A 12,654-nucleotide genomic window follows, 5' to 3' on the forward strand; every position below is an offset into this window, starting at 1 on the left:
TATGGGCATCCTTCCATTGCTTCTAATATTGCATTTTCAAAACACCATGTTTCTGACTAGGAAGAACATAGACTTTGATCCTGCTCAGAGATTAAGCAAAATAGTCCATGCTTGGTTCACCTTGGAAGACTCTATTTCCAGGCAGGTCAAAGAAGGTTAGGAATGGGATTAGTGCAATAGCATTGCCCATTTTGCAGAAATGATTCAGTGATTAAATGGAGCACAAGGAAGAAATATGGCCAAAAAAAGGTCACAAAAGAGACAGTAAATGGAAACTAAGCAAGGAGTAGGGAAGAGGGTGAGGTCAATGATCAAGGAAGATGAGAGAGGTCAGAGAAGGTACTGAAAAGGGGTGGAGTTAGGTAAAGATCATAGAAAAAATGAAATGTATTTGGTCAAAAGACACTCTCTGGGGAAATGTAAAGAAAGAAAGGAATAATAAAAGAAAGGGAATAGATGAGAGGAAAAACACAGAGGACAGACTACAGAAAGACTGACAAGCCAATGGATCCAGAGACAGACTAGAAAACTACAAGATTGTTAGCAAACTCCTCAGGAAAGATTATAGAAATTGGTAGGTGCTGTAAAACAGACTGTTTACTATGAATAAATATAAGAGGTGTTTGTGTGGCAAGGTCTACTAACTTGGGTCCCTGCTCTCGTGAGCCATAGGGTGCTGGGACTGTAGGGTGATCCATCAAAACTGGACTCGAGCTGAACTGGTAAAAACTATGCCCCAGATTCTTAGCAGGGGAACTGCTTAGCAATGTGTTTTTCCCTCCTCAGCAAGCAGAGAGGAGCCAGGAGAGAGCTGCTTCAGGTTTAAAAACACAGTAATTGGAGGGGCAAGATGGCGGCGTGACCAGACACGGAAGTGCTGAGCTCCATTCTAAGCAAAATATTTCTGCAAAAAATGCCTGCAAAGCGGAAAGGAAAGCTTCGAGTTTTTCCTTCTGAACCGGAGGTTTCCTTAACTCAGCCTCTGATAACATCATTCGTGCCTGCAAAGACTTTCTTACCGGGAGGTGAAGTAACCGCTGTGGGAGCTAGCGAGGGAGCGCAGCTCTCACCTGGTGAAGTCTCTTTGAGCCCCCCGGGTCCTCGTTTGCCCGACTCTGCTCCAGTCCCGAGCTTCCCCGAGGCGGCTGAGTCGCTGAGCCATGACGCGCTAGCAGCGACTGCAGCAGAAGGAGGTCAGAGGGAAGGAGACGCTGTGTTCCTGTTACAGCCCCCGGAGAGCCCTGGTGTAACAATGGCGGGAGCTTTGATATCTGAGCCTCCTGCATCAACCCCTACACGGGAGAGGGAAACGGAGTGTCTGGCAGGAACGACAGAGCATGCTGGCAGGGACTTTCAGCTGGCTGGAATATCTCCTGTGGCAAAAGCGGGTGAGTTATCTCAGCGTCCCCGCTTTGTGATGCCTGAAAAGCCGGAGAAGATCACGCTAGAAGCGATTTGGGACATTATGGCTGCTTTAGTGAAGTCTTTGGGGGATTTTCAAGATAAAAATGATATTGTAAATCATGTTGGAACTTCATGAAACACAAATAGATGAAATTAAGCCAAAACTGAATGCAGTGGAAGCTGAATTAAAGAAAACCCAAGAATGTAACGTAAAAGTTGTGAAGGAGATCAGTGTGGTCTCAAGGAGACTGGAACACCTGGAGAATTATACAAGACATTTAAATTTGAGGTTTTTAAATTTTCCGAAGGTCATTGGAGAACTCCCATTTATTACCTTAAAAAAATATTTCATGGAAAATTTAAAATTTCAGGAAGGGGAATGTGCTTCAGTGAATAAATTGTATTTCTTACCTGTTCCATCTAGGAATAAGGACAGATTACAAGGAAGTGAAAGTAAGGGGAATTTAACCAGATTACTTGAAAATTCTTCAGCACAATTTTATGAATGTTCAACGTTAATGGTCTCCATTATAATAGCTAATGATGTGGCAGAAACTATGAAAAGATATTTCAGAAATATTGAGGTACCTTTTAAAGGTTCACAGATTAGAGTTTTTCCTGATTTTGCTCCTGTCACTCAGGACAGGAGACGTATGTTTCTTGCTTTAAGGCCACAAGTACTAGCTTTAGGGTTTTCATACGTATTGAAATATCCATGCAAGTGTCTCGTGAAGTCTACAACGGAATGTTTCATTTTCTTTTATCCCGAACAATTAAAATCCTTCCTAAATGCAAGGAGGGTTTTACTCCCTCAGTTCCATAATGTGAGGATTATAAGTATGTGAAAGTCTTTATCAACGTTAAGCCGATTTCAGTAAAGATATTTAGTATTTTCTCCCTTGTATATTCTGTCCCCCCCTTCTGGGATATTACTTTAAAGGGGATTACATAAGGTAGACTTAGTTTTGGTTTCTGTGAGTAGATTTAAATTCCTTATGATGTACTAATGTACTCCTATTTTCTGTAAGTAAGAATTGTCTTGCTGTTAAGTTTGAAATGATAAAAATAAAATTATAAAAAAAAAAAAACACAGTAATTGGCTAGTTCTACGAAAGATAGTGCTGCTGACAAAAAAAAAAATAGCAGTTACATTGATAACCCAGCCCAGAAGGACGCCTGAAGAAAAACTTATGAAGTTGGTCAGCCAACCAGGAAGCCCAAATAAGGTAGAAAAGGTACAATTTTCTTTCTTGGCCAGGCTCTGTTGTGAGAGTGGTGATAGAGGCTGGGTTAGAGACAGAGAGGAGGAATGAGGGAAGCCAGCTTCCAGAGGAGATGGAACAAAGAGGGTTGTTCTAAAGAAAGAAGAGCTGTTTGGAGAAAAGAGAGCCATTTGGAGAAAAGAAAGCAAGAACAGCTAGTCCTTTTTGTGGGGGACAAGAGACCATTGTACTGCCAGGATTTTGGAGTCAGATGGTTCTGGGCCCACCAGGATTTCTTTTACCATCAGTGACAAGAGCCAGACAGATGGGGGTAGTATTATAGGGGCTTATTCAGTGGCTACTAGTCAGTCAGCTTATTAAGGGCATAGCCTGCCATCTGTGCTACCTCTTGACCCATCTTGCCTTCTGGTCTCAACCATTTCCATCTTTAAGTTGTTGTGACATTACTCGGGGATGAACAATCTGGGAAAATTCTAGCCTCTGAACTTCCTCTGTCAATTGTCTGGAAACAGACCCAATCAGTCTAAAATGGCTGCTTTCACTACCCTATAATCTTGGGCTTGGTCATTTGATAGTTTCCTATAGGCAGCCTGTACCTCTCTAGTCAAATGGGGGCCAGACTTATGGCACATTGCAACCCCAACCATGTGTTTGCCTCTGTTACTCTTTCAAAGTTCACAAAAAATGTCTTCGAATTGTCCCAAGCATTCATCTTGGTCAATTTCACCTCTGAGGGAGTTTGGCTAAACAACCACCTCACTTCACTCTTGAGGGCTATCTGCACCCCTCAATTGACTTGATGACAGGGAATTATGTTGTACCAGTTGTTTAGTCAATTGTATTGAAGCCTACCCCCACTAGCTGCAGTTGGTAGAAATGGCAACTCTCTCCCACTATGGTGGCTCAAAGTTCAAGTGGCATTGGGGTAGTTCAATGGTACTGAAATCAAGTTGCAACTGAAGGGGTTCCACACATTGCCCTCTTCCCATAATATAAAATAAATGGGAAATCCCATATTGCCAGTAGTGCTCCCAGATAGGGATCTGCATTCGTTTTGAACAAATGCTCAATCCGCAACGTATAGGTCACTATTCGTTGCATTCGTGCAGTTCCGAAATGTATGGTGAACCCCCACGAATGCAATGTATCACTAACAAATAAAACCCCCACCCTCCTGACCCCCCCCCCCAAGACTTGCCAAAAGTCCCTGGTGGTCCAGTGGGGGTCCTGGAGTGATCTGCACTCGGGCCATCAGCTGCCGGTATTCAAAATGGCGCCGATAGTCTTTGCCCTTACTATGTCACAGGGGCTACCAGTGCCATTGGTCGGCCCCTGTCACATGGTAGGAGCAATGGACGGCCAGCGCCATCTTGTGCTCCTACCATGTGACAGGGGCCGAGCAATGGCACCGGTAGCCCCTGTGACATAGTAAGGGCAAAGGCTATCGGTGCCATTTTGAATACTGGCGGCCGACGGTCCGAGTGCAAGAGATCATTCCAGGACCCCTGCTGGACCACCATGGACTTTTGGCAAGTCTTGGGGAGGTCAGGAAGGTGGGGGTTTTATTCATTAGTGATACATTGCATTTGTGGGGTTCGCCATACATTTAGGAACCCCACAAATGCAACAAATAGGGTCCTATATGTTGCGGATTGCTCATTCGTTCAAAACGAATGCACATCCCTATCTGGAGCACTACTGGCTAGATGGGATTTCCCATTTATTTTATATTATGGGAAGAGGGCAATGTGTGGAACCCCTTCAGATCTAACTTGATTTCAGTACCAACGAACTACCCCAATACCACTTGAACTTTGAGCCACCATAGCGGGAAAGAGTTGCCATTTCTACCAACTGCAGCTGGGGTGGGGCTACAATACAATTGACTAAACAACTGGTACAACAGAATCCCCTGTCAGTAAGTCAATTGAGGAGTGCAGATAGCCCTCAAGGGTGAAGTACACTTATTGATTGGCAATCAGGGCAGATTGGCTCTTGTTTCTCTTCAAGTTTTCATCCTGTATTGTAGTCCTGGGATGTACGGATTATACCAGGGGTCAGGAACCTTTTTGGGTGAGAGAGCCATGAACGCCACATATTTTAAAATGTAATTCCATGAGAGCCATACAATATGTTTAAAACTAAATACAAGTAATTGTGTGCATTTTATGTAAGATCACACTTTTAAAGTACAATAAGTCTGAAAATATTACACCAGGCTTTAAGACACCAATACATCTCCTATTAGGAAAACGGACCAAGTCAGGCTGCTATAGAGTCCTACACAGAAACTACACGCCAGCAGAAAACCTCACCTGAATCACGTGCTGTCCCTCACCTAACATAGAATAAAGAGACCAAAACGTATAACAAGAAGCATGCAGAAAAAACTGAATTGGAAACTGCAACAAGCCAGAGTCTCTGTATGCAGTGTAACAAAGGAAAAAAGAAACATCACCCATCCTTATAAAACAAATCAAGAAATATAAAATCAGCAGCAGTAAAACTGTACTAACAAAAAGAACATATTTCAAAACAGCTGATGAGTGGAATATCCAATAATTAAAAACTCATATAAAACATTTCCAGATACCAACAAAATATTTCAAAATAGCAGACACAAAGACCCAGTAATGAAAAATAATAAGGATACAAACATTTTTTTGCTCTGCATACCTGGGAACATTTGATATCCAGGTGTCCTGAGATTGTTCTGAATTAGCAGGAGGCCGGGTGGTTTGCTTGGAACTTTCTCTTCTCTCAGTCACATACCAGTGCTCTCTCTCACACTGGCTCTCAATGACACACCTATACACACATGCTCTCAGTACTCACATATACACATGTTTTTTCTCTCTCACTTATATAGGCTCTTAATTACACATTTACACGCATGCTGTCTATCTTTTCACGCTTACACACACACACAGGCTTTCAGTCACATAAATACATGTTGTCTTTTTCTCTCACACACAGACTCTCATTCACATGCTTACAAACATGTCCTCTCTTTCTCTCATTTACACACAGGCTCTCAATCACATACTCACATGCTCCCTCACCTAAATCAGCTCTCAATCACACACAGACACACATGGTCTCTCTCTCTCTCTCATTTAAACACAGGCTCTCAATCACATACTCACATGCTCCATCACCTAAACCAGCTCTCAATCACACACAGACACACATGATCTCTCTCTTACTTATACACACAGGCTCTTAATCATACATACACATGATTTCTCTCATACACAAAGGATCTCAATCATACACACATACTCTTTCACACAGGTTTTCAATCACAAACTTACACATACAGGTTCCCAATAGTAAACTTACATTCATGCTCTCTCTCTCACAGGCAGGCTCTCAATCACAGACATACTCTCTTTCACATATACAGGCTCTCAGTCATTCACATACATGCAATCTCTCACTCACACACACAGGATCTCAAACACACATGCTTGCTCGCTCATTCACTCTCTCTCCCCCACCCCCACCCCGGGAACTTGCGGCAGCAGCAGCCTCCTCCCAACGCTAACCTCCTTCATTTTCAGCCCTCGCGGAGGAGGAGTCCCATCGGCCGCGGTTGAGGCTCTTCATTTTCTTCCGAGCCGCACTGCAGTCTTCTTTTCGTCGGACCGACGCAGACCACACTAGCGTGGCCTCTTCTTGCCGCGCATGCACCCGATGCTCTCCACTTCCTCTTCCGGGCCGTGGGGGGGGGGGGGGGGGGCGGGAAGAAGAGAACATGCCGGTGCCACTGACTCCAGCTATTCTGCCACGTTCCACCCGGGCTGACAGCATTTTAAGCCCGGGCGGAGGAGGACCGGGGAGCAGCTGGGTCAGCGGGGGACTGGAAAGTGTGGCGATACTTGTCTGCGAGCCAGATGCAGCCCTCAAAAGAGCCATATCTGGCTTGCGAGCCATGGGTTCCCGACCCCTGGATTATACTCTTATGGCTTCTGTGGTACAGGTACTCCCTCATTCCTCCTCTCTGTATCTAGCCTAGCCTCTATAACCACTCTCACAACAGAGACTGGCCAAGAAAGAAAATTGTACCTTTTCTACCTTGGGGGAGGGGGGGGGAGGAGTCTCCCCAAGACTTTCCAAAAGTCCCTGGTGGTCCAGCAGGGGTACTGGAGAGATCTCTTGCACTCTGGCCGTCAGCTGCCGTTATTCAAAATGGTGCCGATAGCCTTTGCCCTTACTATGTCACAGGGGCTACTGGTGCCATTGCTCGGCCCCTGTCACATGGTAGGAGCACAAGATGGAGCTGGCCATCCATTGCTCCTACCATGTGACAGGGGCCGACCAATGGCACCAGTAGCCCCTGTGACATAGTAAGGGCAAAGGCTATCGGCACCATTTTGAATACCGGCAGCCAATGGCCCAAGGAGAGGAGATCACTCCAGGATCCCCGCTGGACCACCAGGGTTTTTTGGCAAGTCTTGGGGGGGGGGGCAGGAAGGTGGTGGTGGTGGGGGGGGGGTTGTAGTTAATTAAATTTAAAGGGTTGGGATGGGGTTTTTTTTAAACTTTAATGGGAAATGAATACCATACGTAATTAATGAACGAATCGTGGTCCCCCGAAAATGGGTATAATGGATTTGAGTGCTGACGAATACGAATACCGAATCAAACATATCCGTCCCTGCTGCACATCCCTACTCCCAGAGGTTGGGAGGGAAAGCAGGGCGTAAGAAACAATTTTATGAGGGAAAGAATTGTTGAAAATAACTAAAATCTTTATTTTTGTAACAATTATTAGAAAACATTTTAACCAATTGGCAATGATGTTAAAACCAAGTTCAACAGTCATTGTTTACCGACATTAAATACAATTCACTTTAAATGTGTTGCAATTGTGATATTAGAACAGTTATTGGAGACTGCATTGTACAAATCAACTCCTCTTGTTGTACCTTTCATCGATTCAAATGATAGAAATTTTTCAGTGATATCAAATTTGTAGTTAATTACTCCCCCCCCCCAAACCAACCCTGAGTTGAATAAGCCCATCTACAATGGTACTTATATATCAAGTCCTATTCACCCTATTAAAGTGTTCTCTCTCTCTCTCCCTCTCTCTTTCTCTCTTGATGTGATAAGTCTACAATTTGCCTAACCATGCCCTTTTTACTTCTGCTATATTTATAGCATTTTGATGTATCCAGGGGTTAGTTTCTATGGAATTAGCATTTACTTCTAGGTCTCTCTCATAAAGAAGCAAGATGCATTAAAGACAGTTATTCAAACAAGTAACAATATTGTCCACTCTTACTCTTTATACTATATTTTACTTAACATCAATGTATTCTCTGGGATTTATGCTTGTGGTACTCTCTATCTTATAGTGTCTTTGACTGTCTTTACTTAGGTAAGTATAATTTCCTTCTTTTATCTCTGTTTATGTATTTCTCCTTTGTAGTGAATGTCACTAGTGTCTTGCTAGACCTAGGCTGTTATGTGAGTGCAAACTTAGGCCTGGATTTATCAAAATGCACTACATATCACATGTGATAGGAAAAGGGGTTTGTTTTATCACAATTTGCGCTAATACCTATGGTGAAGCACTATCTCAGTGCAAATTGTAATAACTTTTTCACAATAAGTGCTAGAGGGACCATGTTTAATGGGGGCAGGAGAGAGAGAGAGAGAGAAAACCTAGCCATGGTGCCCTCATACTAGATAGGTATTTATATCTCTATGGGAGGCCCACCTAATCACTCGAGGTGAGGTTTAGATATTAGTGTAGGGGTTAGGGGCCACTTTGGCATTCAAAGTGAGACGTACGAACAGAACAGTGCTCTCTTGTGAAGATTTGATGACCTTCGGAGTGAGGAAACTCACCCAAAGATGAGATTTGTTCAATGTTCTCTCAACCTAGCTTGATGTTACCTCTCTCTCTCTCTCTCTCTCAAAATGACATGTACAAAAAACATTGCAACAAAGCTCTATTGCATGGCTTAATGAAAAAGGTGTAGTTAAAGCTATGCAATACAGCTTCACTAAACTGTGAGCCCAGCACTCTTGGCCAAAATTCCCACCCCAATATCCTCCCATTTGCATCGCACCAAACATTATGGTGCTTTTGCATGCGTTAATAACATTTTTTGCATGCCTTAACGCATGCGAAAAAACCACATAGCACTTTGATAAATGACCCCCTTAGCTGTTTGATACGGGGTGCATTGTCTCTGATGCTCAAATAGGTGCTTGCAGATATCTTTAGAAGCAGTGATTGAGAGTGATACACTCCTGGCTTGGTTCTTCTATTGCTCTTCTTTTTCACTCTTTGCAGGAACTACAGTAACAACTAGAGATGTGCATTCATTTATCATGAATTAGGCAATTTCAACGAAATTGCCTAATTTGTTATGGGTAGGGGGCCCCGAACCCCGATACTGATTTTCCACGAACTACAAGGAAAATTATTTTTTCAGGTTTGTACTGGGAGAGGGGCACATTTTATTTTTTTAAATAAAAAACCACCCCAAGCATTAAAATTCACTGTAATACAACCACCCCACCCCCACCATCCTGATCCCTCCCCAAGACTTACTAACATCCCTGGTGGTCCAGCAGGGTCCAGCTGGGATTTCTCCCTCCTTGCCATCTGATTTTCAAGCCTGCCTTGATCAAAATGGTGCCGATAGCCTCTGACCTACTATGTCACAGGGGCTACCGGTACCATTGGTCAGCCCCTGTCACATGGCCATCGGCTTCATCTTGTGCTCCTACCATGTGACAGGGGCCGAGCAATGGCACTGGTAGCCCCTGTGACATAGTATGGGCAAAGGCTATTGGTGCCATTTTGATTACTGGTAACCGACGGCCCGAGTGCAGGAGATGGCTCCCAGACCCCCGCTGGACCACCAGGGGGTCCGGGAGCCATTTCCTGGTAGTCAGGGTCAGGATGGTCTTGGGGGACCATCCTGACCCCCACAAGACTTGCCAAAATTCCAGCGGGGGTCAGGGAGCGACCTCCTGCAATTGGGTCGTCGGTTGCCAGTATTGAAAATGGCGCCAATCACCTTTGCCCTCACTATATCACAGGGGCCGACCGTCGACTAATAATGTACACCACCCCAGCAGAATTACAGTCAGAGAAACTACGTAGAGTCAAAGGTCTTTGTATACTTGGGTGCCGGGGTGGTGTACATTATTAGTTGTCCTTGTAATAAATTATATGTGGGGAAGACACTAAGAAAAATAAAAACACGTATAATTGAACATAGGTCCAATTAATAATTTGAAGGAAAATGCGCCTCAGATAGAACATTGGGTTCAATACTCCCATGCAGTAACAGACTTGAAGTTTTTTGTCATAGAAGTGGTTCACCCTCCGGTGCGGGGAGGTAATTTCTCTGCCATTTTGATTAAAAGGGAACAGAAATGGATCAATCTCCTGAACACGGTAGCTCCAACTGGACTTAATTGTGAACTTGAGTGGAGTTACTTCACCTGAGTGAATGCTGTGCGCTGTGACTTACCTGCCCTGCTCTGATTGGCTATCTGTTCTCACACTGTGATTGGTCGCGTCTATTCGCGCCAAAAAATGTCTGTAGCGTTTAAATCCCGATTACAATGTATCCACAATGCACTCCCTGTAACCTTGTATCTATACAGCGCTAAGGTATGTTCTGTCTGCTTACTGTAAAAATATTATATAGAAAACTTTTGGTTGTCGGCCTTACCCTTTATATCTACCGATCCTAGTTTGAATTTATTTATATATTTCTGATGCAGAACACTTGTTTCAACGGTGTCCCTCCTGACGCAGCCAGTGTGCGAAACACGGGGTCCTGTGTTGGGGGACCCCCATTTTGTATTGGAATAATATTTGAAATAGAACAGTGGAGTTGCCATATGATTTACACATTAAATGTTTTCTGGGATCGATAAAATTTGGTCTGCATTTCTCCTCATTTACATTAAGAACATAAGAACATAAGAAATTGCCACGCTGGGACAGACCAAGGGTCCATCAAGCCCAGCATCCTGTTTCCAACAGAGGCCAAAAACCAGGCCACAAGAACCTGGCAATTACCCAAACACTAAGAAGAACCCATGCTACTGATGCAATTAATAGCAGTGGCTATTCCCTAAGTATAATTGATTAATAGCCATTAATGGACTTCTCCTCCAAGAATTTATCCAAACCTTTTTTGAACCCAGCTACACTAAATGCACTAACCACATCCTCTGGCAACAAATTCCAGAGCTTTATCGTGCGTTGAGTGAAAAAGAATTTTCTCCGATTAGTCTTAAATGTGTTACTTGCTAACTTCATGGAATGCCCCCTAGTCCTTCTATTATTCGAAAGTGTAAATAACCGAGTCACATCTACTCGTTCAAGACCTCTCATGATCTTAAAGACCTCTATGATATCCCCCCCATATCAGCTCATCCTGTGGCTTGGATTTTTTTTTTTCCACATGAAGGTTAACTGCCTTTGGTGATGTCACAAACAAAAAATAGTTCTTCACAATAGTTCTAATATACCCTTAAACACTTCTTATTTAACTCCTTTAAACCTTCTTAAGATGGCAGTAGTCTGACAAGTAATATCATTCTGTTAGAAATTGTCTTAAACACAGTTTTAAACCTTTACAGCTTACAGCTTTTTGAGTTTTTCCATAGCCTGTTTACTAAAAAAAAACAAAACAAAAATAAGAACATAAGAACATGCCATACATGTTCTTATGTTCTTATGAGGCTTTACTGCAAAAAAGCTGACATCTGTGTCTATGCAAATTAGCCTGTTACAGGGGACCTACTGACACATGGAACCTTGTGCTTCCAGGTGATTTTATTCAGCTCCTTGACACTCATAGATTTGTATTGGCTCAAATTGCTTCCTTTGTAACACCATATAACTGTTAGGCGTGTGGAGCCTTGAACCGAGACAAGACTTGGAACCACCACTGAGGGATGCCCCCAGTGGTCCTTGTTGCTGAGAGGCAGTACTGGTGGAGAAATCCCAGCTGGAGCTTCACCTATATCAGCCTTCGTTCCCCTTAGGTTGAGCCCTTGGGTGCCGGGGCCAGCAGGACATAGGTCAAAGGAGTCAAAGGAGAAGGCGAGGCAGCATCAGGAAGTCTGGGTCGAGGCAGGCGGAAGTCAGTGGAAGCCGTGAGCAGACCAGGAGTCAGGGCAGGGAGCGAAAAAGCAGCACGGTGAAACAGGCCAGAGGTCAGGGCAGGGAGCGAAAAAGCAGCACGGTGAAACAGGCCAGAGGTCAGGGCAGGCAGCGAACAAGCAGCACGGTGACAGAGGTCAGGACAGGCAATGGACAAGCAGAGATGGGAAGCCAAGCCAGGGTCAGAACCAGGTAGTCAATCCGAGGAACAGGAGGGGAACTGGACCGGAGCATGGGAACAGGAGGACGAGGTAGAAAGGTACACTGGAGCACAGGATTATAGAGATGTGAATCGTGTGCCAGATCGTCTTAACGATCAGATTCGGCTGGGGGGGGGGGGGGAATCTGATCGTTAAGATATGTGAATTGGAATCGTTTCCGATTCCAATTCACATCGCTAATTTTTTTTTTAGGGAGGCCCGCGTTGCTAAAAAAAAACAACCCACCCGACCCTTTAAATCGACCCCCCCAAAACCTTTTAAAATTACCTGGTGGTCCAGGGGGGCCTCGGGGGGCCTCGGGGAGAGATCCAGGGGGCTCGGGGAGAGGAGAGATCCAGGGGGGCCTCGGGGAAAGATTTCCCGTTCCCAGGCATCAACTGTTCTAAAAAAAAAATGGCGCTGATGCCCCTTTGCCCTTACCATGTGACAGGGTATCCGTGCCATTGGCCGGCCACTGTCACATGGTAGGAGCACTGGATGGCCGGCGTCATCTTTACTCATCAGCTCCTATTATAGCTCCTATTATAGCTCCTATTATAGGAGCTGATGAGTAAAGATGGCCGACGCCATCTTTAAAGATGACGCCGGCCATCCAGTGCTCCTACCATGTGACAGGGGCCGGCCAATGGCACGGATACCCTGTCACATGGTAAGG

At 44.4% G+C, this 12,654-nt stretch overlaps 1 long non-coding RNA gene across 2 annotated transcripts in view; it reads left to right on the plus strand.

The window, feature by feature from the left end:
• The first annotated feature begins 1,205 nt into the window (after positions 1–1,205).
• LOC115086029 overlaps positions 1,206–12,654 on the plus strand; it is a 70,441-nt gene continuing 58,992 nt past the window's right edge. For both annotated transcript variants that reach the window (XR_003855015.1, XR_003855016.1), the window contains exon 1: positions 1,206–1,388. This is a non-coding gene — a long non-coding RNA (uncharacterized LOC115086029). The remainder of the gene's footprint in view (positions 1,389–12,654) is intronic.

The sequence above is a fragment of the Rhinatrema bivittatum genome, chromosome 2 (assembly GCF_901001135.1).
Source record: "Rhinatrema bivittatum chromosome 2, aRhiBiv1.1, whole genome shotgun sequence".
NCBI classification, from domain to species: Eukaryota; Metazoa; Chordata; class Amphibia; order Gymnophiona; family Rhinatrematidae; genus Rhinatrema; species Rhinatrema bivittatum.